Source organism: Microcaecilia unicolor, chromosome 10, assembly GCF_901765095.1.
Source record: "Microcaecilia unicolor chromosome 10, aMicUni1.1, whole genome shotgun sequence".
NCBI classification, from domain to species: Eukaryota; Metazoa; Chordata; class Amphibia; order Gymnophiona; family Siphonopidae; genus Microcaecilia; species Microcaecilia unicolor.
The window spans coordinates 130,106,504-130,126,478 of record NC_044040.1 but is presented as its reverse complement, the minus strand read 5'-3'; the positions used below and the strand labels follow the sequence as shown (position 1 = coordinate 130,126,478).

At 42.5% G+C, this 19,975-nt stretch overlaps 1 protein-coding gene across 5 annotated transcripts in view; it reads left to right on the top strand.

The window, feature by feature from the left end:
- The window catches only part of SMCO1 (single-pass membrane protein with coiled-coil domains 1), a 271,293-nt gene that overhangs the window by 34,213 nt on the left and 217,105 nt on the right, over positions 1-19,975 (top strand). The window lies entirely within an intron of this gene.

Genomic DNA, 19,975 nt, shown 5'->3' with positions numbered 1-19,975 from the left:
ATAAGGACACAGGAGGATGGTGGACATGGTGAGAGAAAAAATATCAAATGGAAAGAAGACACTGCATAAAACAGAAGACACTGGGACTAAAGCGAATAGAAAAACTAAATGATCAGGTAGAAAAAAGTATTTTAGTCAGAATTTATTAATTGGAATATGTCAGCTTTTGGAAATGTGCATCTGTGATATTTTGCATGTAAGTTTCAATTTTTCTAGTATTGCTGCCTGCTGAGTCTGACTTCTTGAGGTAACTTTCCAGTTCAGTATTTTGCCTTCATATCTGTTGTGTAATGTGTTTTTCATGTGTGATCAAGGTGCAGTATTCTGCTAGCGTGTAGTATTTGCAGCCCTTTTTGTTTTGTTTTTTCACTAGGTTGTGTACTGGTGTTTTAGAGCCCGGTGTAATTACAGTGCTGCCTTTCCACGCATAAGGTTGTAGCTCGTCCTGTCCTTGGAATTAGTGCTGTTATGAGTGTGTTTTTGCACAAGCTTTTGTGTATAGTGTTTTGCAGTGGAGAGATTGTATGTTGGCCTTACTAAGGTGGCACCAAAACATCAGAAAGGGTGTAGAGCCTAAATCATGACACACTACCTCTTGAAGGATCTACATATGGTCGTTAATAAAAGGAACTCATTGTGAACACTATCCACCCTAAAAGGGTGTTTTGTGGCTCTACATGAGAATTGTGATATTATGATCCCTTGCTAGCTTCATATTGTTGACGGTCTGCATTTTCCGTATGGGTGGTATATTGGTGTATAAGGTATTAATTGTGACTATTTTATTTTTACTTATTTTTTTTCTGTGTGTTGTCAGACAATTATAGATGACAAAGTCGGAGTCTTCTTGAGTCACAGAGTTATGTTATATATTTTAAAACAATTTTAATACCTTGGTGGCCTATATGTTTTTATATTCATTAAATTTTACACATCACTTTATTTTATTGTATATCTTTTCATTTCATTTTTATTTTATTGCATATATCTATATTATTTTTGCTTTTATGCTGCTGAGTAAACATCCACACTCACTGTTCCAGAAATACACCAATACATTCTTTTCTGAACTCTCATCCCCCGTAATTCTATCACACTTAAACCTTCACTCACAAAAATGTTATACCGAATGTTCATTTGCTAAGGTTCTATTTCCCTATTAATTTCCCGTTGTCTCTTTCCATTGTTCCATTGTTCTTTTCCTTGTCCTATTCCCTAACGATACCTTGACTCTGCTTTCGCTTAAATTCTCACAATGTAATCCATAACTGAATTGTAACAAATCGTATTTCCATTATTTACAATGTATTGTAAGCCACACTGAGCCCACAAATAGGTGGGAAAATGTGGGATACAAATGCAATAAATAAATAAAATAAAAATTTAATTTTACATTGACTACGATAGCAAATTTTCTGTTTAGTTAAAAATTAGAACTAACCCTGCCTTCCTTATGTCCTTCAGCAAATAAGAGGTCAATATTTCAGGCCATAGTAAAGTGACGGGCTGGTCCTACTGAGTGGCACTTGATGTTCAGCATATTATGAGTCAAACAAAGCGAGCTCAAGATGCCGGCAGGAAATACCTGAGTGGATTTATGAAAAGAAAAATAAACAAAACAAAAAAGACTGCTGAAGAAAAGCAAAAAGGTGCTCTTAATAAGTATTTCAGAAGAACCAACTTGGAGACATTTGAAGTGGCAAGCCAGGGATATGCAACTACTAGTCAAAGCACAGAGACCAAAGAAACCCATGACATGAAGGATCAAGGTAGTCCAGAACAAGAACACTTTCAGGAAAATGAAAGTTTGAACATTTCAGAGGCAGATTATGAAAACCCTAAAAGCCTTGAAAGTCTAACCATATCAGATGATCCAGCCACCTGGCCAGAAAGAATTGACCATCATCTGAAGGACTGTTTAGTGAAAAAAGGACCACCTAAAATTATTTTGGAAGAATTTCCTTGCAACAAAAATGGAAGACATTTCTCAAAAGCCTATTGCAAAAGAAAGCTTCCAAATGGTGAAATTATTCATCGCCCATGGGTGATATACTCCGTGTCAGCAAACAAGATATTTTGTTTTTATTGTTGCATTTTTGGAAATGATGTGAAAAGTGCCTTGACCAGTACTGGATTCAACCAGTGGTCCATTGTCAATATAAGATTGGCAGAACATGAAAAATCAAAAGGACATTTAGTGGCAATGCTAAATTGCACTGAACTTCAGAGACGACTCAGTGCTGAAGAAACTATTGACAAGGTTCAACAGAAACTGATGAATAAACAGAAAAAGCGATGGCACCAAGTAATGGAAAGACTAGTAGCTCTAGTTCAGTTTTTATCAGAGCGTAATTTGGCACTTCGTGGCTCTGTTGAACAGTTAGGAAGTTCACACAATGGCAACTTTATGGGATTTATAGAATTGTTGGGAAATTTTGACCCAGTAATTCAAGAGCATCTTCAAAGAATTTCCTGTAAAGAAATTCATGATCACTACCTTGCCAAACATTTTCAAAATGAGCTCATCCGAATCATGGGAAATGCAGTTCTGGATAACATAATTCATCGAATAAAAGCAGCAAAGTATTTTGCTGTAATTCTTGATTGCACTCCAGATATCAGCCATCAAGAGCAAATGTCCTTGATAATTAGATACGTGTCCGATGGTAAATTACCCAGTGCACCACCAGCCAGTGTATGCGAACACTTCATAAAGTTTTTAGATGTGAACAGCAGCACTGGAGAAAATTTGTACAATGTACTAAAGCATGAACTTGAAAACTTAGGATTAGACATTAGTAACATCCACGGTCAGGGATATGATAATGGAGCTAACATGAGAGGAAAGGAATTAGGTGTTCAGGCTCGACTTTTACAAGAAAATCCAAGAGCATTTTTTACACCATGTGCTTGTCACAATTACAATCTAGTCCTAGGAGATATGGCTAAAACCTGTCCTGATGCAATCACTTTTTTAATTGCTTCAACCAAGTCTTAGACAAAGCTATGCAGTCTTTGGAGCCATGGTTTAAGCAACTGAAAAAAATGTTGATTTATTTGGCTTTTTAAGTACATTTCAACAAATTCCAAAATAGGAATTACAAAAATATGCTGCGGAATTGGAAATTGCGCTAACTGATGTCAAACTCATTCAGGAAAATGATGATGATGTCAATTCAGATTTAGATGGTCATATGCTGGTTGAGGAAATGGAAGCACTAAAGCCAATTCTTCCTTCTTCGTCTTTTGGAAAGCCATTGAAAATATTGGAATTCCTTGCAGTGAATGAGAGAGCAACAGGATTTCCACACTTTTTTATTGCTCTATGCATATTTTTGACTATTCCAGTCATAGTGGCATCAGGGGAAAGGAGCTTTTCCAAATTAAAATTGATCAAATCATATCTATGGTCAAACATGCCCCAAGATAGACTGAACAGCCTTGCAATATTATCCATAGAAAGTGAAGAAGCTAAAAAATTAAAGTTCAACAAAATATTGAGAGCCTTTGCAGACGAGAGAGCAAGAAAGGTTACTTTATAAGTATTGTTTTGTTGTTTTAACATTTTGTAGGTCAACAGAGACAGCTGGTATATTTCCTCTCTCAATTGGGATTTGGGAATCGGAAGGGAGGACAGCCCCTGTTAGACCTCTGAGCAGACAGACGGTGGACCCTTTTGACTCTTTTCTTCTCAGGAGCAGTGTGTAGAGAGAGAATGGGACAGGAGCAATGCCTGCAGGGACCAAAGATAATATGGAGCCCTGACCCAAGGCCCTCACCCTTGCAGCCGCGGGCCTCAAGTTCTCCTAACCCATGGAGCACATAGCTCTCTGGCTGAAGGCCAGCGAGAACCATCCGTGGTAGTCCTTTTTTCACTAGACACACTAATGGGTATTTATTTTTTCAATAACAGCCCTTCAGATGTTGGTCAATTTACATGGTCATATGCTGGTTGAGGAAATGGAAGCACAGAAATCAAATTTTCCTTCTTCATGGAAGATTCGCGGCAGCAGGGGGGGGGGGGCTGATTTCAAAGCAGCACACCCAGGAGCAGGAGGACTAGATTTAGGTCAGTCAGTCTATCTGTAATATAGCTGATTTATGGAAACATTTGGTACTGTAAATGACAGGGACCTGGGGAAAAGAAGAAGCGATATGGATCACCTTAAAAAGAGAGGATAGAACCTCGGTCCAAGTGGGTGTTGTCTACAGACCCCCGACTCAATTAGAGGAACTAGATAAAGATCTGATCGCAGATATTCAAAAATTAGGAAAGAAAAAAGAGGTTCTGTTGATGGGAGATTTCAATCTGCCAGATGTAGATTGGAAGGTTCCGTCTGCCAAATCGGAAAGAAGTAGAGAGATCGTGGATGCTTTCCAAAGTGCTCTGCTCAGACAGATGGTGACGAAACCCACAAGGGAGGGAGCGATGCTGGATCTGGTGCTCAGAAATGGGGATAGTGTGTCAAATGTCCGAGTGGGTGCACACCTGGGAAGCAGTGGCCATCAAATGGTTTGGTTTGATATAACGGCTGAAGTGGAGGGCGGCCACTCTAAACTCAAAGTCCTGGATTTCAAGCATGCTGACTTTAGTAAAATGGGGGAATACCTGAGGAAGGAGATGATGGGCTGGGAGGACGTACATGAAGTGGAAGGGCAGTGGTCCAGGCTGAAAGAAGTAATAAATAGAGCCACAGACCTTTATGTAAGGAGAGTAAATAAAAGCAAGAGAAAAAGGAAACCGATATGGTTCTCCAAGCAAGTGGCCGAGAAAATAAAGGCTAAAGAGTTAGCGTTCCAGAAATATAGAAAATCTCAAGAAGAGGAACACGGGGAGGAATACCGGATGAAACTGAAAGAAGCCAAGAGAGAGGTACGTCTGGCGAAGGCGCAAGCGGAAGAACAAATGGCTAGAAATGTAAGGAGGGGCGACAAAAATTTCTTCAGTTATATTAGTGAAAGAAGAAGGACTAAAAAGGGAATTGTGAGACTAAAAGATACAGCGAACCGCTATGTAGATAATGATGAAGAAAAAGCCAATTTGCTAAATAGATACTTTAATTCTGTTTTCACTGAAGAAAATCCTTGAGAAGGACCGCGAGGGACTGGCAAAAGTACACCTGAGAATGGAATGGATATAGCACCGTTCATGGAAGAGTGTGTATCAACAACTTGGAAAGCTAAAGGTGGACAAAGCCATGGGACCGGACGGGATCCACCCCAGAATTTTGAGGGAGCTCAGAGAGGTTCTGGCGGGTCCTCTTAAAGATTTGTTTAATAAATCCTTGGAGACGGGAGAGGTTCCGAGGGACTGGAGAACAATGGAGGTGGTCCCTCTTCACAAAAGTGGTGATAGGGAAGAAGCTGGAAACTACAGGCCGGTAAGCCTCACTTCGGTTATTGGAAAAGTAATGGAAGCGATGCTGAAGGAAAGGATAGTGAATTTCCTAGAAGCCAATAAGTTGCAAGATCCGAGACAACATGGTTTTACCCGAGGAAAATCGTGCCAAATGAATCTCATTGAATTCTTTGATTGGGTAACTGGAGAATTGAATCATCGACGTGCTATAGACGTAATCTACTTAGATTTTAGCAAAGCTTTTGACACGGTTCCCCACAGGAAGCTCTTAAATAAATTAGATGGGCTGAAGATAGGTCACGAAGTGGTGAACTGGTTGACGGACAGACGACAGAGGGTGGTGGTAAATGGAGTTCGCTCGGAGGAGGGAAAGGTGAGTAGTGGGGTGCCTCAGGGATCGGTGCTGGGGCCGATTCTGTTCAATATATTTGTGAGTGACATTGCCGAAGGGTTAGAAGGTAAAGTTTGCCTATTTGCAGATGATACTAAGATTTGCAACAGAGTGGACACCCAGGAGGGAGTGGAAAGCATGAAAAGGGATCTGAGGAAGCTAGAAGAATGGTCTAAGGTTTGGCAATTAAAATTCAATGCGAAGAAATGCAAAGTGATGCATTTAGGGAGTAGAAACCCACGAGAGCCTTATGTGTTAGGTGGGGAAAGTCTGATAGGTACTGAGGGGGAGAGGGATCTTGGGGTGATAGTATCCGAGGATCTGAAGGCGACGAAACAGTGTGACAAGGCGGTGGCCGTAGCGAGAAGGTTGCTAGGCTGTATAGAGAGAGGTGTGATCAGCAGAAGAAAGGAAGTGTTGATGCCCCTGTACAAGTCATTGGTGAGACCCCACCTGGAGCATTGTGTTCAGTTTTGGAGGCCGTACCTCGCAAAGGATGTTAAAAAAATGGAAGCGGTGCAAAGAAAAGCTACGAGAATGGTATGGGATTTGCGTTCCAAGATGTATGAGCAGAGACTTGCTGACCTGAACACGTATACCCTGGAGGAAAGGAGGAACAGGGGTGATATGATACAGACGTTCAAATACTTGAAAGGTATTAATCCGCAAAAAGATCTTTTCCGGAGATGGGAAGGCGGTAGAACGAGAGGACATGAAATGAGATTGAAGGGGGGCAGACTCAAAAAAGATGTCAGGAAGTATTTTTTCACGGAGAGGGTGGTGGATGCTTGGAATGCCCTCCCGCGGGAGGTGGTGGAGATGAAAACGGTAACGGAATTCAAACATGCGTGGGATGTGCATAAAGGAATCCTGTGCAGTAGGAATGGATCCTAAGAAGCTTAGCCAAAATTGGGTGGCGGAGCAGGTGGGGTAGAGGTTGGTAGTTGGGAGGCGAGGATAGTGGAGGGCAGACTTATACGGTCTGCCAGAGCTGGAGATGGGAGGCGGGACTGGTGCTTGGGAGGCGGGAAATACTGCTGGGCAGACTTGTACGGTCTGTGCCCTGAAAAAGGCAGGTACAAATCAAGGTAAGGTATACACATATGAGTTTATCTTGTTGGGCAGACTGGATGGACCGTGCAGGTCTTTTTCTGCCGTCATCTACTATGTTACTATGTAACCCTTAGGCAAAGTAACAAGGGGCATTTTCGAAAGAAATGTCTAAATCAGAATTTGGACTTTTTACAAAGACGTCCAAATTCTAAACAGGAAAGAAGGTCATTTTTCGAAGAAGATGGACATCTATCTTTTGTGTTCGAAAATACTATTGGAAGTCCTTTTTTGGGGGGGTCCCTTTTCGAACAAAAGACGTCCAAATACAAGATGTCCATAACAAAAGAGGAGCGGCTTAATGGTTAGTGCAGTGCGCGTTGATCCTGGCAACATGGGTTCAATTCCCACTGCTGCTCCTTGTGACTTTGGGCAAGTCAAATGTACAAGGGGTATTTTTGGATATGACATCTAAGTCTGAATGTGGACGTTTTTTGTAAAACATCCAAAATCAAAACAGGAAAGGTAATTTTCTACAAAAAAAAAGTCTATCTTTTCCTTTTGAAAATGCTGTTTGGAAAAACAGTTTGTGATTTGGATGCATCCAAATGCAAAATGTACAAAATACACAAGAAAATCCACAATAAAGTGAAACCATTCACATGTTCTAAGTGTGGTAAAAGCTTTGGTTGTAATGTAAATCTCAAAGTGCATCAGAAAGTTTGCACGGGAGAGAAACCATTTGCATGTATAGAGTCTGGTAAAAGCTTTGGTCAGAAGGCAAACCTCACAATACACCAGAGAATACACACAGGAGTGAAACCATTTACATATCCTGAGTGTGGTAAAAGCTTTGCTTGGAAAGAAAGCCTCACATGGCATCAGAGAATCCACACAGGGATAAAACCATTTACATGCACTGAGTAGGTAAAAGCTTCAGTTGCATTGGGACAGGTAATTAGGGAATGTACACTCTTGCTATGAAGTATGGAAAAATAGCACTCTGGTATTTAGATATATGTAATGAGATCTCCTTTTCATCTATAGATCTGAATTCAAAGCCCAAATATAATGATATGTTAACAAAATAGAAAGCTTGGCATCAGGTAGAATAGTGGAAAAGTGACATCCCAGGAAAGCAATAGGGCATCTTTGGGGGCACTGCAGTGGACTTTATAAAATGCTCCCAGGTACACATCTCACCATTGCTCCCTTACCTTGTCTGCTGAGCCCCCCCAAAACCCACTACCCCCAACTGTACACCACTACCATAGCCCTTACAGGTGAAGGGAGCGCCAATATGTGGGTACAGTGGGTTTCTGGTGGGTTTCAGAGGGCTCGCAGTTTCCTCCACAAGTGTAACAAGTAGGGGGAGGTAGGAGCCTGGGTCCACCTGTCTGCAGTGCACTGCACCACTACTAGACTACTCCAGGGACCTGCATGCTATTCTAATTGACCCGAGTATAACATCTGAAGCTGGCATAGAGGCTGACAAGCAATATTTTTAATCACATTTTTTGGGTGGGAGGGGGATAATGACCACTGGGAGAGTTAGGGGAATGATCCCCGTGTCCCTGCATTGGTCATCTGGTCATTTGGGGGCGCTTCTTGTGTGGAGTAGAGGCATAGCCTAGTGGTTAGTACAGCAGACTTTGATCCTGGGGAAGTGGGTTCAATTCCCACTGCAGCTATTTGCTATAAAAACAGGTCTAGTGCAAAACATCTTTGTTTTGTTCCATTATTGCTGAAAGACGTCCATGTCTTAGGAACGCCCAAGTCCCGCCTTGAACACACCCCTGGCACGTCCCCTTGAGATTTGGATGTCCTTCTGACGGACTTCAGAGAAAGACGTCCAAAAGAGGTTTCGATAAGACTGATTTGGACGTTTCTGTGAGATAAACGTCCAAATGCTGACTTATGTCACTTTTTGGACATCTATCTCTTTTGAAAATCAGCCTGAATGTGTACTATTATCTACAAAACAGAAAACAAAGGAGAACATACTCATAATCACTACAACAAATAAGAAGCAACAAAAGATAATGAAATATAGTAGGAAACCATCCATTTAGAATGCAATTCTGATTCAGGTATTGCGTACATGAGAGTGAAAGCCAGTTGTGACGTTGCTGCTATCCATAAGACAAAATTCTATGTATCCAGAATGTATAGGCTAATATTTATTTACAAAGATAGAGGGGTCTTTTACTAAAGGTTAGCTTGAGTTATTTGCAGCAGGGCCCATAGGAACAAAATGGGCCCTGTTACAGATAACTCTAGTTAATCTTTAGTAAAAGACCCCCATAAAGAGTTTATTTATTTGTTACATTTGTATCCCACATTTTCCCACCTATTTGCAGGCTCAATGTGGCTTACATAGTACCGTAAAGGCGTTCGCCAATTCCGGTGTAAACAGTTACACAGTGATGTTATGGTAGAATCAGTTTCAAGTAGAACAACATATTAAGGAATCGTATAGAGGAAGAGTTACGTTATGTCCATTATGTTCTTTGGTTTCGTAGTGTTGCAGGGTTCAGGTATTTAAGTAGGGTCGGTAGGGTATGCCTTTTTGAACAGGTAAGTTTTTAGTGATTTCCAGAAGTTTAGGTGGTTATACGTTTTCACGGCTTTTGGTAGTGCATTCCATAGTTGTGTGCTTATGTAGGAAAAGCTTGATGCATAAGTTGATTTGTATTTGAGTCTTTTGCAGCTTGGGTAGTGGAGGTTTAGATATGTTCGTGTTGATCCGGATGTATTTCTTATTGGGAGGTCAATGAGGTCTGACATGTATCCTGGGGCCTCGCCGTAAATAATCTTGTGAACCAGGGTGCAGATTTTGAAAGCAACACGTTCTTTCATTGGGAGTCAGTGCAATTTTTCACGGAGGGGCTTGGCGCTTTCGAATCGTGTTTTTCCAAATATAAGTCTGGCTGCCGTGTTTTGAGCGGTCTGAAGTTTCTTTATGAGTTGTTCCTTCCATCCCGCATAAATTCCATTGCAGTAATCTAGGTGACTTACCTGCTTATTTTCGAAGGAGAACGGCGGCCATCTTCCGACACAAATCGGGAGATGGCCGGGCTTCTCCTAAGGCCGGCCAAATCAGTATAATCGAAAGCCGATTTTGGCCGGCTTCAACTGCTTTCCGTCGCAGGGCCGGCAAAGTTCAAGGGGGCGTGTCGGCAGTGTACCGAAGGTGGGACAGGGGCGTGGTTAAGGGATGGCTGTCCTCGGCCGATAATGGAAAAAAGAAGGGTGTCTCTGACGAGCACTTGGCTGACTTTACTTGGTCCATTTTTTTCTTGCGACCAAGCTTCAAAAAGGTGCCCGAACTGACGACATGACCACCATAGGGAATCGGGGATGACCTCCCCTTACTCCCCCAGTGGTCACCAACCCCCCTCCCACCCAGCCCCTATGCCAGCCTCAAATGTCATACCCAGCTCCATCACAGCACTATGCAGGTCCCTGAAGCAGTTTTTAGTGGGTACTGCAGGTCACTTCAGGCAGACGGACCCAGGCCCATCCCCCCTACCTGTTACACTTGTGGTGGTAAATGGGAGCCCTCCAAAATCCACCCGAAACCCACTGTACCCACATCTAGGTGCCCCCCCATTACCCTTTAAGGGCTATAGTAGTGGTGTACAGTTGTGGGGAGTGGGTTTTGGGGGGCTCAGCACACAAGGTAAGGGAGCTATGCACCTGGGAGCAATTTCTGAAATCCACTGCAGTGCCCCCTAGGGAGCCCGGTTGGTGTCCTGGCATGTGAGGGGGACCAGTGCACTACAAATGCTGGCTTCTCCCACGACCAAATGGCTTGGATTTGGCCGGTTTTGAGATGGCCGCCATTAGTTTCCATTATTGGCAAAAACCAATGTCGGCCATCTCTAAGGGTGGCCCAAATGTTGAGATTTGGCCGGCCCCGACCGTAATATCGAAACAAAAGATGGCCTCCCATCTTGTTTCGATAATACGGTCAGGTACGCCGCTTTACGGGGCCGTCATTAGAGATGGGCACCCTTATAGATGGGCACCCCCGTTCAATTATGCCCCTCTTAGTACCATTGATTGTATCAGGTTCCGGAATGTTTCCCTCGGGAAGAATGGTTTCACGCGTTTGAGTTTCCACATTGAGTGGAACATTTTCTTAGTTGTGGATTCCACGTGGTTCTCTAGTGTAAGGTTGCGGTCGATTGTAACGCCAACGAGTTTCAGGCTGTCTGAGATGGAGAGGGTGTAGTCTGGGGTGTTTATATTTATGGGGTTGTTCACGTTGTATTAAGATGAGAAGATGAGGCAGTGTGTTTTTTCTGTGTTGAGTTTTATTGAAATGCATTAGCCCATGAGTCCATGATGTTCAAGCCGAGCTTAATTTTGTTGGTGATTTCTGTCGGATCGTGTTTGTAAGGAATGTATATTGAGTCATTCCGTGTCAAGTGGACCAGGGGTCCCCACCTCACCATCTCAGATTTTGATGAAATTTGGTACATAGTTTCTTTATGATAAAAAACTAAGCTGTGCAAAACTTTAGTTCAAAAGACTAAAAATTGGAGGTTCTAGGGGACCTCAAGTAAAGGGTTGCAAAATGTCACCTGAGCAAAAATGACATTTTGGGCCAACTTCCAGAAGCTGTAAAACTGGAAGTTTTAGTAGTACAAGGGGGATATTTGGAGAACCTGCACTACTTTTAGGGCTTAATGAACTGGCAAAACCCCATGTTCCTAGTCCTCTTACTTTTTGAATGGTTTAGGCTCAAACGTTGCCATAAAAATGGCAAAAATCAATTTACAGCGATGTTGAGGCTGCTGTAGTTTCTAAACTAGTTGGCCTTTCAGGTTGATTTTTGGTAGGTGTACTAAATGCAGGGCTGTAATGAGGCATTCCAATTTGCAGCACTTTCCTTCAAGTGGTTGAAAAATTATAAGCGTTCAAAGTTGGTATAAAAAGCATTTTTGCCCATTTTGGGCTATCTTTGATGCCCTTGATCTCCAGTGGGACAGCTTCAATATTCTTTCTTTTAGCACCATTAGAAAGAGCAGATTTCCTTCTATCAGAATATGTAGTTTTCATTTTGGAGTCTCATCATATAAGGATTGCAAAAATGCCCTCAAATGTTTGCGGGCAGCAGCCTGTGATTTCTTCACTACACCCTTGATACAAGTGTAGTAAAAGTGATTCTTCTTTCAAAAAGCACCAATTTTTTAAAATAAAGAACACATTATATTATAAAACTGTATTCAAGAAAACTAAAAAACAGGAATGTTTTTTAGGATGTGGAAGGATGAGGCCAGGTTTCATGACAGGTTTAAAGAAAACTGCAGTCAGTTAGGATGACCGACTTGGCCAATTATGATTGGTGGACCCTGTTGCAAGGCGTCTGAGTGTCTGCTGCTGGTGTTTCTTCACCCTTGCTACAGTTTGACCTCTTAGTGAACTGTAGGCATCAAAGTAAGCCTAGCAACAGACACTCAGGAGCCAGGAGGTACCAGAAGCATACAATTGGGCAATGAAACAAACAATTCTGCCTTGCAACAGGGTTCACAAATCATAATTGGCCAAGTCTAACTGGCTAAAGAAGTTTTCTTTAAATATTATGTTATAAAACTGTGTTCAAGTAAACTAAAAAATAGGGTGGAAACCATTGTATACATACTTCTTGTTGAAGAAACTCGCACCTGCACCGACAGGCTCATTTATATTGAATTAAATGCCACAAATGAAGATATTAATCACTTTAGACTGAAGTAAAATTTTACCCATTGAAAACCTGATTGCAAGAATAAACGCGTTTGTTGAACTGATGCTAATGGTCATCAATGGATCCAGAAAGATCAGATGAATTTCCACTTTGCTCAGTTGGCTGTTCAAGTACATCAGAGTGTCATTTACTGACATACAATAAAAATAAGGGTTTGAAATTAATTGAAGAGCTTCTGCCTGATCAACAGAAGTTGTTACAAGAGCATTCTGGTCAACTTTTCTATGCTGGATCAACTATTTGCCTTCATCATGAATCCTTACTGTTGAAAAAGTTTGAATTTTTGCAAAGAACCTGCTGTAACCCATTTTCCAAAGGTGGTCATAATGCAAAAAGGGGCTTAAGAGTGCTGGATGACACACTAGCAGCCCAGCTAAAGGCCTTAACAAGCAAAATATTTGTGCCGGGTCAGAAACTATGTCCATCTTGTCGAAAAGACGTCAGTAACAGAGCTGCTGATTCTTTATCATCATCAACAGCAGCAGATGATGAACACAGTGACATTTCTGGCAAGTTGAACACAAGTTTGACATCTCTTGGTTTTTCTCCATTAAAGTTCAAAAAAGTCAGCAAGCGTGATGTACGAGGCTACACCAAGCGCAAAATCAGGCGAGTGCAAAATACTTTGAGAGTCATCATCTTGCAGTTGCTGGTGGCTTAGACATTCTACCAGTCAGAAATGTGACAAATGTTCTGATTATGATGACCTGCTAAACGAGTTGAAAAACAAAGTCCAAGTTTCAGCAAATCATGCAGAAAAACTGCAAATACTAACTTTAGCACCAAACAGCTGGTCTATTGAAAGAACTGCCTCAGAATTCATGGTTTCAACTAGAATGGTTAAAAAAGCAAGAAATCTGAAATCAGTTTGTGGAATTCTGGCAAAACCAGACAAGAAGAAAGGTAAAGTTTTACCAGAAGAAACAGAAAAAAAAAATTCTTGGCTTTTTTGAAGATGATGAATTCAGTAGACTGTGCCTAGGGAAAAAAGATTTTGTCTCTGTCAGAACTGGCACTGAAAAAATTCAAATGCAAAAGCACTTGCTGCTTAGCAATCTAAAAGAAATGTATGTTGCATATCGTACTCGAAATGGGCCAGAAGTGGGTTTTTCCAAATTTTGTGAGCTAAGGCCAAAATGGTGTGTCACTGTTGGCTCATCTGGTATGCATTCAGTGTGTGTTTGTGTCATTCATCAAAATGTGAAGCTTATGCTTGCTGGAAGCCATCTGCTGAACGAAGATTACAAAGCACTGATGGCTAAAACTGTGTGCAATTTGGAATGCAAAGAATGCATGCTTCACAGGTGTGAAATATGTCCAGGTAAAATTGTGCTTGAAAATTACCTGACAGAAGTGTTCATTGATGCTGACCCAGGTGAAACAATCGAGTTTAAGCAGTGGGTTCATACAGATCGCACCACACTGGAGACCAAACAAATGTATGTTGATGATTTTGTATCTGAGCTTGCATTGAAAGTTTCAAACCTGTCAATTTACCATTACTTTTCCAAACATCAGACACAATACTTAAAGAAAACCTAAATCCTTGTGAAATTGTTGTTCTCTTGGACTTTGCTGAAAACTACTCCTTTATTGTCCAAGATGCTGTTCAAGGTTTCCACTGGGAAAACAGTCAAGCTACACTGCATCCATTTGTTGGGTACTTCCGTGATGCTTCAAGTGAAATTCAGTGCATAAGTGTTTGCATAATAAGTGACAGCTTGCGGCATGATGCAGTTGCTGTACATGCATTCTTGGAAAAATTAATCGCGTTCTTGAAAAGCAAAATTGGAGAAATAAAATATGTAACATACTTTAGTGATGGCTCAGCTGCACAATACAAGAACTTCAAAAACTTTGCCAACTTGTGCTATCATCAAACAGAATTTGGAATAAGTGCACAGTGGAATTTCTTTGGCACAAGCCATGGCAAGTCACCATGTGATGCCATAGGTGGTACAACAAAGCGACTAGCTGCTCAGGCTAGTTTGCAACGACCTAAAAATAGCCAAATTCTCACAGCACAAGGCTTGTTTGAATTTTGTGATCAAAAAATAAATAAAATCAAGTTCTTTTTTGTTTCCAAGGATGAAATTGAATCTTCAAGATCTGCACAAGAGGAAAGATTCAGTAAAGCTTCCACAGTTGCTGGAACTAAATCACCAGTTTATTCCCATTGACTTGAACCAAATTTCAGTCAGTAGAATGTCAAATGATTCCTCCTCATTTGTTGTCAAACTTTGTCAGTCGGATGACCCAGTGAGTGTACCTGGCATAAATGTGTCTCAACTTCAGCCTGGGCAGTATGTTGCCTGTGTTTATGACAACAAATGGTGGATTGGCAATGTCTGTGACACATCATTTGAAGAACATGATGCCTTGGTCAACTTTATGCATCCATGCGGGCCTGCACGATCATTTCATTGGCCTAGCAGAAGAGATTCTTGTTGGATTTCTGAACAGCATATTCTAGCAGTTCTTCCAGTACCAGCAACTACACACTTGGACGACAGTATACATTTCCAGAAACAGCAGTGAAACTTATCAGTGAAAAATTCTTGTCACTTCAGCACTGAGGTTTTACTTGGGAACCATTAAGACACCCCCATTAGGCTTGAGAAACTAGGCAAAGACAACCAAATGAGGCTTGGGAACCTCAAGTAAGATGCCCACCTTCAGGCTTGGGAACCTGTGCCAAGTGGCTGGACTTGCCTTGCTATCGGGCGTGACCTCTTGGCGATGAGGTTGCTACTTCCTATTGAATTGGTAGTGGCATAGCCACCATGGACCAACGCATGCTTAAAGCAACTGAGTGACTTATACAGCAATTAGAAACATTGATGGGCCCTATATCCGTTTCATCTATCATTCAACAATACTGGCCAAAAAACACTTTTTTTGCAATCCTTATATGGAGAGACTCCAAATTGAAAACTACATATTCTGATAGAAGGAAATCTGCTCTTTCTAATGGTGCTAAAAGAAAGAATATTGAAGCTGCCCCACTGGAGATCAAGGGCATCAAAGATAGCCCAAAATGGGCAAAAATGCTTTTTATACCAACTTTGAACGCTTGTAATTTTTCAACCACTTGAAGGAAAGTGCTGCAAATTGGAATGCCTCATTACAGCCGTGCATTTAGTACACCTACCAAAAATCAACCTGAAAGGCCAACTAGTTTAGAAACTACAGCAGCCTCAACATCACTGTAAATTGATTTTTGCCGTTTTTTTGGCAAAGTTTGAGCCTAAACCATTCAAAAAGTAAGAGGACTAGGAACATGGGGTTTTGCCAGTTCATTAAGCCCTAAAAGTAGTGCAGGTTCTCCAAATATCCCCCTTGTACTACTAAAACTTCCAGTTTTACAGCTTCTGGAAGTTGGCCCAAAATGTCATTTTTGCTCAGGCGACATTTTGCAACCCTTTTCTTGAGGTCCCCTAGAACCTCCAATTTTTAGTCTTTTGAACTAAAGTTTTGCACAGCTTAGTTTTTTATCATAAAGAAACTATGTACCAAATTTCATCAAAATCTGAGATGGTGAGGTGGGGATGACCTTTAAAATTGGTCCACTTGACACGGAATGACTCTATTGTGACATCGTCCACATAGATGAAAGGGTTAAGACTTGGTTGGATAAGGACTTGGCTAGTGGGGTCATCATTAGGTTGAAGAGGATCGGTGATAATGGTGATCCTTGAGGTACTCCGCAGTCTGCTTTCCACGGTGATGATATGTTTGAATTAGACTTCACTTGATATGTTCTAGTGGTTAGGAAACCCTTGATCCAGCATGTCGAATGCACTGGACATGTCAAATTGGAGGAGAATTATGCTTCTACCTGTTGCTATTTCTTGTTTGAATTTTGCTAAGAGAGTGATTAGTACTGTTTCTGTGCTATGGAGGGGGCGATTGTGATTCATGTAATATTGAGAATTTGTTTAGATAATCAGTAAGTTGCTTGGTTACCATGCTTTCCATCAGTTTGATTACCAGTGGGATAGATGCTACTGGTCGGTAGTTGGTGATTTCGTTTGTATTTTTCTTGGGATCTTCTGGTATTGGGGTGAGTAGGATGTTCCCATTTTCCTTAGGGAAGAGGCCTTGGTGAAGTGTGTACTTTAGGTAGGATGTGAGGTCATAAGTAATGCCATACTAGGAAAAGACCAAAGGTCCATCGAGCCCAGCATCCTGTCCCCAACAGCGGCCAATCCAGGTCAAGGACACCTGGCAAGCTACCCAAACGTACAAACATTTTATACAAGTTATTCCCAAAATTGTGGATTTTTCTCAAGTCCATATAGTAGCGGTCTATGGACTTGTCCTTTAGGAAACCGTTCAACCCCTTTTAAACTCTGCCAAGCTATGAAGCGGTCATGGGCGGATTTTATTAGGTAGCTGGGGTAGGTATCCAATTTACACTGGGTGTTAGAGAACCTTTTGATCGCCTGGGTGACTGTTTCGGCGGTAAGGAGAGTGAAGTTTGACCAAGTCCGGTCAGCTGGGTATTCTCCGGGGGCTGGATCCAGGCTATTGATGAAGTTTTCGATATCAGTATTGTCCTGGGGTAACGTGTTGCGTAGGTTTGTAATTTTTTCTTTGAAATATTTAGCAAGTTTGTCTGCAGATGGAATGTCTGTATTAGTTGTAGTGACCGCCATAGTGTCTAGTAATTTGTTCACGAGTTGGTATAGTTTCTTCGTGTCTTTGTGGTCAGGCCCTATTTTAATTTTATAGTATGTCCTTTTAGAATGTCTTATTGCGTATTTGTATTTTCTTTGTATCTGTTTCCATACCTTGAGTGTGTGTTCATCCTTTATCTTTTTCCATGCTCGTTTGAGTTTTCTAGATTGTGCTTTTAATGTTTTCAGTTCATCGTTGTACCATGGTATAGAGTTATGCCTACGTGAGGTGTGTAAGCATGTATAAATAAATAATTTATGGGAAAAGACGAAGATCTGTCTCACATAATCCGAATCGGTGCATATGACTAGTTCCCTAATTCCTCTCTGTACAGCAGACTGTACTGCCACCAAAGCTGCAACAATCTCTGCATACTGATTTGTCTGTGAACCCAAGCTGTGCTTCAGAGTCTCCTCAGGAATGGTTGGATCCCATACCACTCCCACACCTGCAACCAACTCATGGTCTGTGTCGCGGCGGAAGGCACAACCATCCACATAGACTTATGGCATAGTATCACAGATCTTCTCATCATACAAATGATGCAGATGAGGTTCTTTCTCCTGCTGGGGAACATCTGTTTCGGACATACCTGCAAGGGAATCATGTCCTGCACAATCATGCAGCTCAGCCAAACCTTGGGCTACTACACTACGATGTTTTTGAGCATACCTTACCTCTAGAGGCCATCCTTGAAGAGCCAATGTCCAGGAGACTATCTGTTATGATTGGGGTCAGAACCCCTCTCAAACTTACCTCTTTCCTGGCGGTCAGCTTCTTAGCTGGCTTCTGTTTCTTTTGTCTGTCCTTTCTGAGCTGGCTCTGTCTCTCTGTGCTGGCAGCTTCCAGCAGCATGGGGTTAATTGTTTCACTTTACTACAGCTGTGTGGGTGGACTGAGTTAGCTCTACCTCTCTCTGGGTGTACTGGCTTCAAGTGCTTCATGGTGTTGCATTGGTATGGGTTGGGCCTCTCTGGGTCAGTGTGCTTTTGCCTAGGTCTAGGGAGTGTGACATCATCAGGGAGGGCCTTGATAAGGAAGTGGTGTTGTTTCCTTCAGGGCCTTCGCAACGGTGGTGTTTGCTTTAGGTAGGGTGGTGCAGTGTGCAATTCTGACTTTGTGTCTAGTTTCCCTGCTTGCTTTTGTTAAGTCCAGGTTAGTGTTAGTGCAGTGTGCACTGGTGTTTGTGTGTTTAGCTTTCCTGCTTTTTCCTTTGGTTCCCCTGCTTTTCCCTCTTGGTTTTGGAAGCATTGCTGTGTGTAGGGCTTTGGAAGCTCTGTTACTGTTAGAAGTACTTCAGGGTTTGGTGTTGTTAGGAACACTACAGATTTTGCTGTTAGAAGTACTCCTGGTGTTTGTGCTATTGGGAGCATTGCAGTCTTTGCTGTTTGGGTTTTGGTGCTGTAGGAAGCACCTTGTTAGTTTGGTGTCTAGCTTGCCAGATTAGTGCTTAGGAAGCACCTTGTTAGTTTTGTGTCTCGCTTGCTAGGGTAGGGCTTAGGAAACTCCTTGTTAGTTTTGTATCTAGCTTGCTTAGAGCAGTGCTTAGGTAGCTTGTTAGTTTTGTGTTTAGCTTGTTAGTGTAGAGCTCTGCTTGTAGCTTGGTGCTTAGTAGCACCTGTGTTAGCTTTGTGTTTAGTTCCCTGCTCTGTTAGTTTAGGGCTTAGGAAGTCCCTTTCTTGAGCAGGGCTTAGGAGCTCCTGTTTAGTATAGGGCTTAGGAAGTCCTTTTGTCAGTTTACTGTTAGGAACACTCCTGCTGGTTTAGGGCTTGGGAGCACGTAGATCAGTTTAGGTTTAGGAGTACTTCTGTTTCCAGTCCTGGTCCCTGTGTCATCCGGTATCCGGTAAGTCCTGCCGGCCACTCGAACCCAAGGGCTCAACCCTTGGGGGGGGGGTGGCGGGGGTGGTCAAGCGCAGGTGAAGCTGTACGGACCAGTCCAGTGTGCTCCAGTCCAGTGTGTGTTCCAGTCTGGTGCGCTCCAGTCCAGTGTGTTCCGGTCCGGTGTGTGTTCCAGTCCTGTGTCCTCCAGTCCGGGGATTGCAGTCCAGTGTTCCAGTCCTGTGTCCCTCCAGTCCAGGGGATTCCAGTCCATGTGTTCCGGTTCACTGGGCAGTGCCTGCAGTCCCTGCCGGTGTGCTTGCCCAGTGTTGGTTGGTGGGTTTTGCCTGCTGCTGTCGCTCCTCGGCAGCAGCCCAAGGGCTCACGTTTGTTCCAGAGCCCAGCCCCGCGGGCTCTGAACCTGAGAACCTGACACTATCCGGCTGTTGGACACCCGACCGGATTTGATTCAGTCGCTCCCCAGGAAACTATTTGGTGACAAGTTTCCACGATTAGCTTCTCCCCTTGGATGTAACTCCGGAAATGTTGCAGAGCCCATACAGTGGTCCACAATGATTTCTCACAGTCTGAATAATTCTTTTCCACATCAGATAGGCCTTTGCTGACATAGGCCACAACCCGCTTATCAGACTCATACTTCTGATATAAGACAGCGTTCATGGAGTGATTGGAGTATCCCACGTCCACGTAGAACTCATGACCTCCCTCAGGGTACGTGAGGCATGGAAAGCGGCTGAGCTGATCCTGCATAGCAGATTCCTGCTTGGGACCCCAAGCCCAGGGTGCATCTTTCTTCAATAGCTTGACCAAGGGTCGGGTGATCTCCGCATACTCATCTATGAACTGTCGGGAGTAGTTGCATATTCCCAGAAAGGAATGGAGTTCAGTGAGAGTGGTA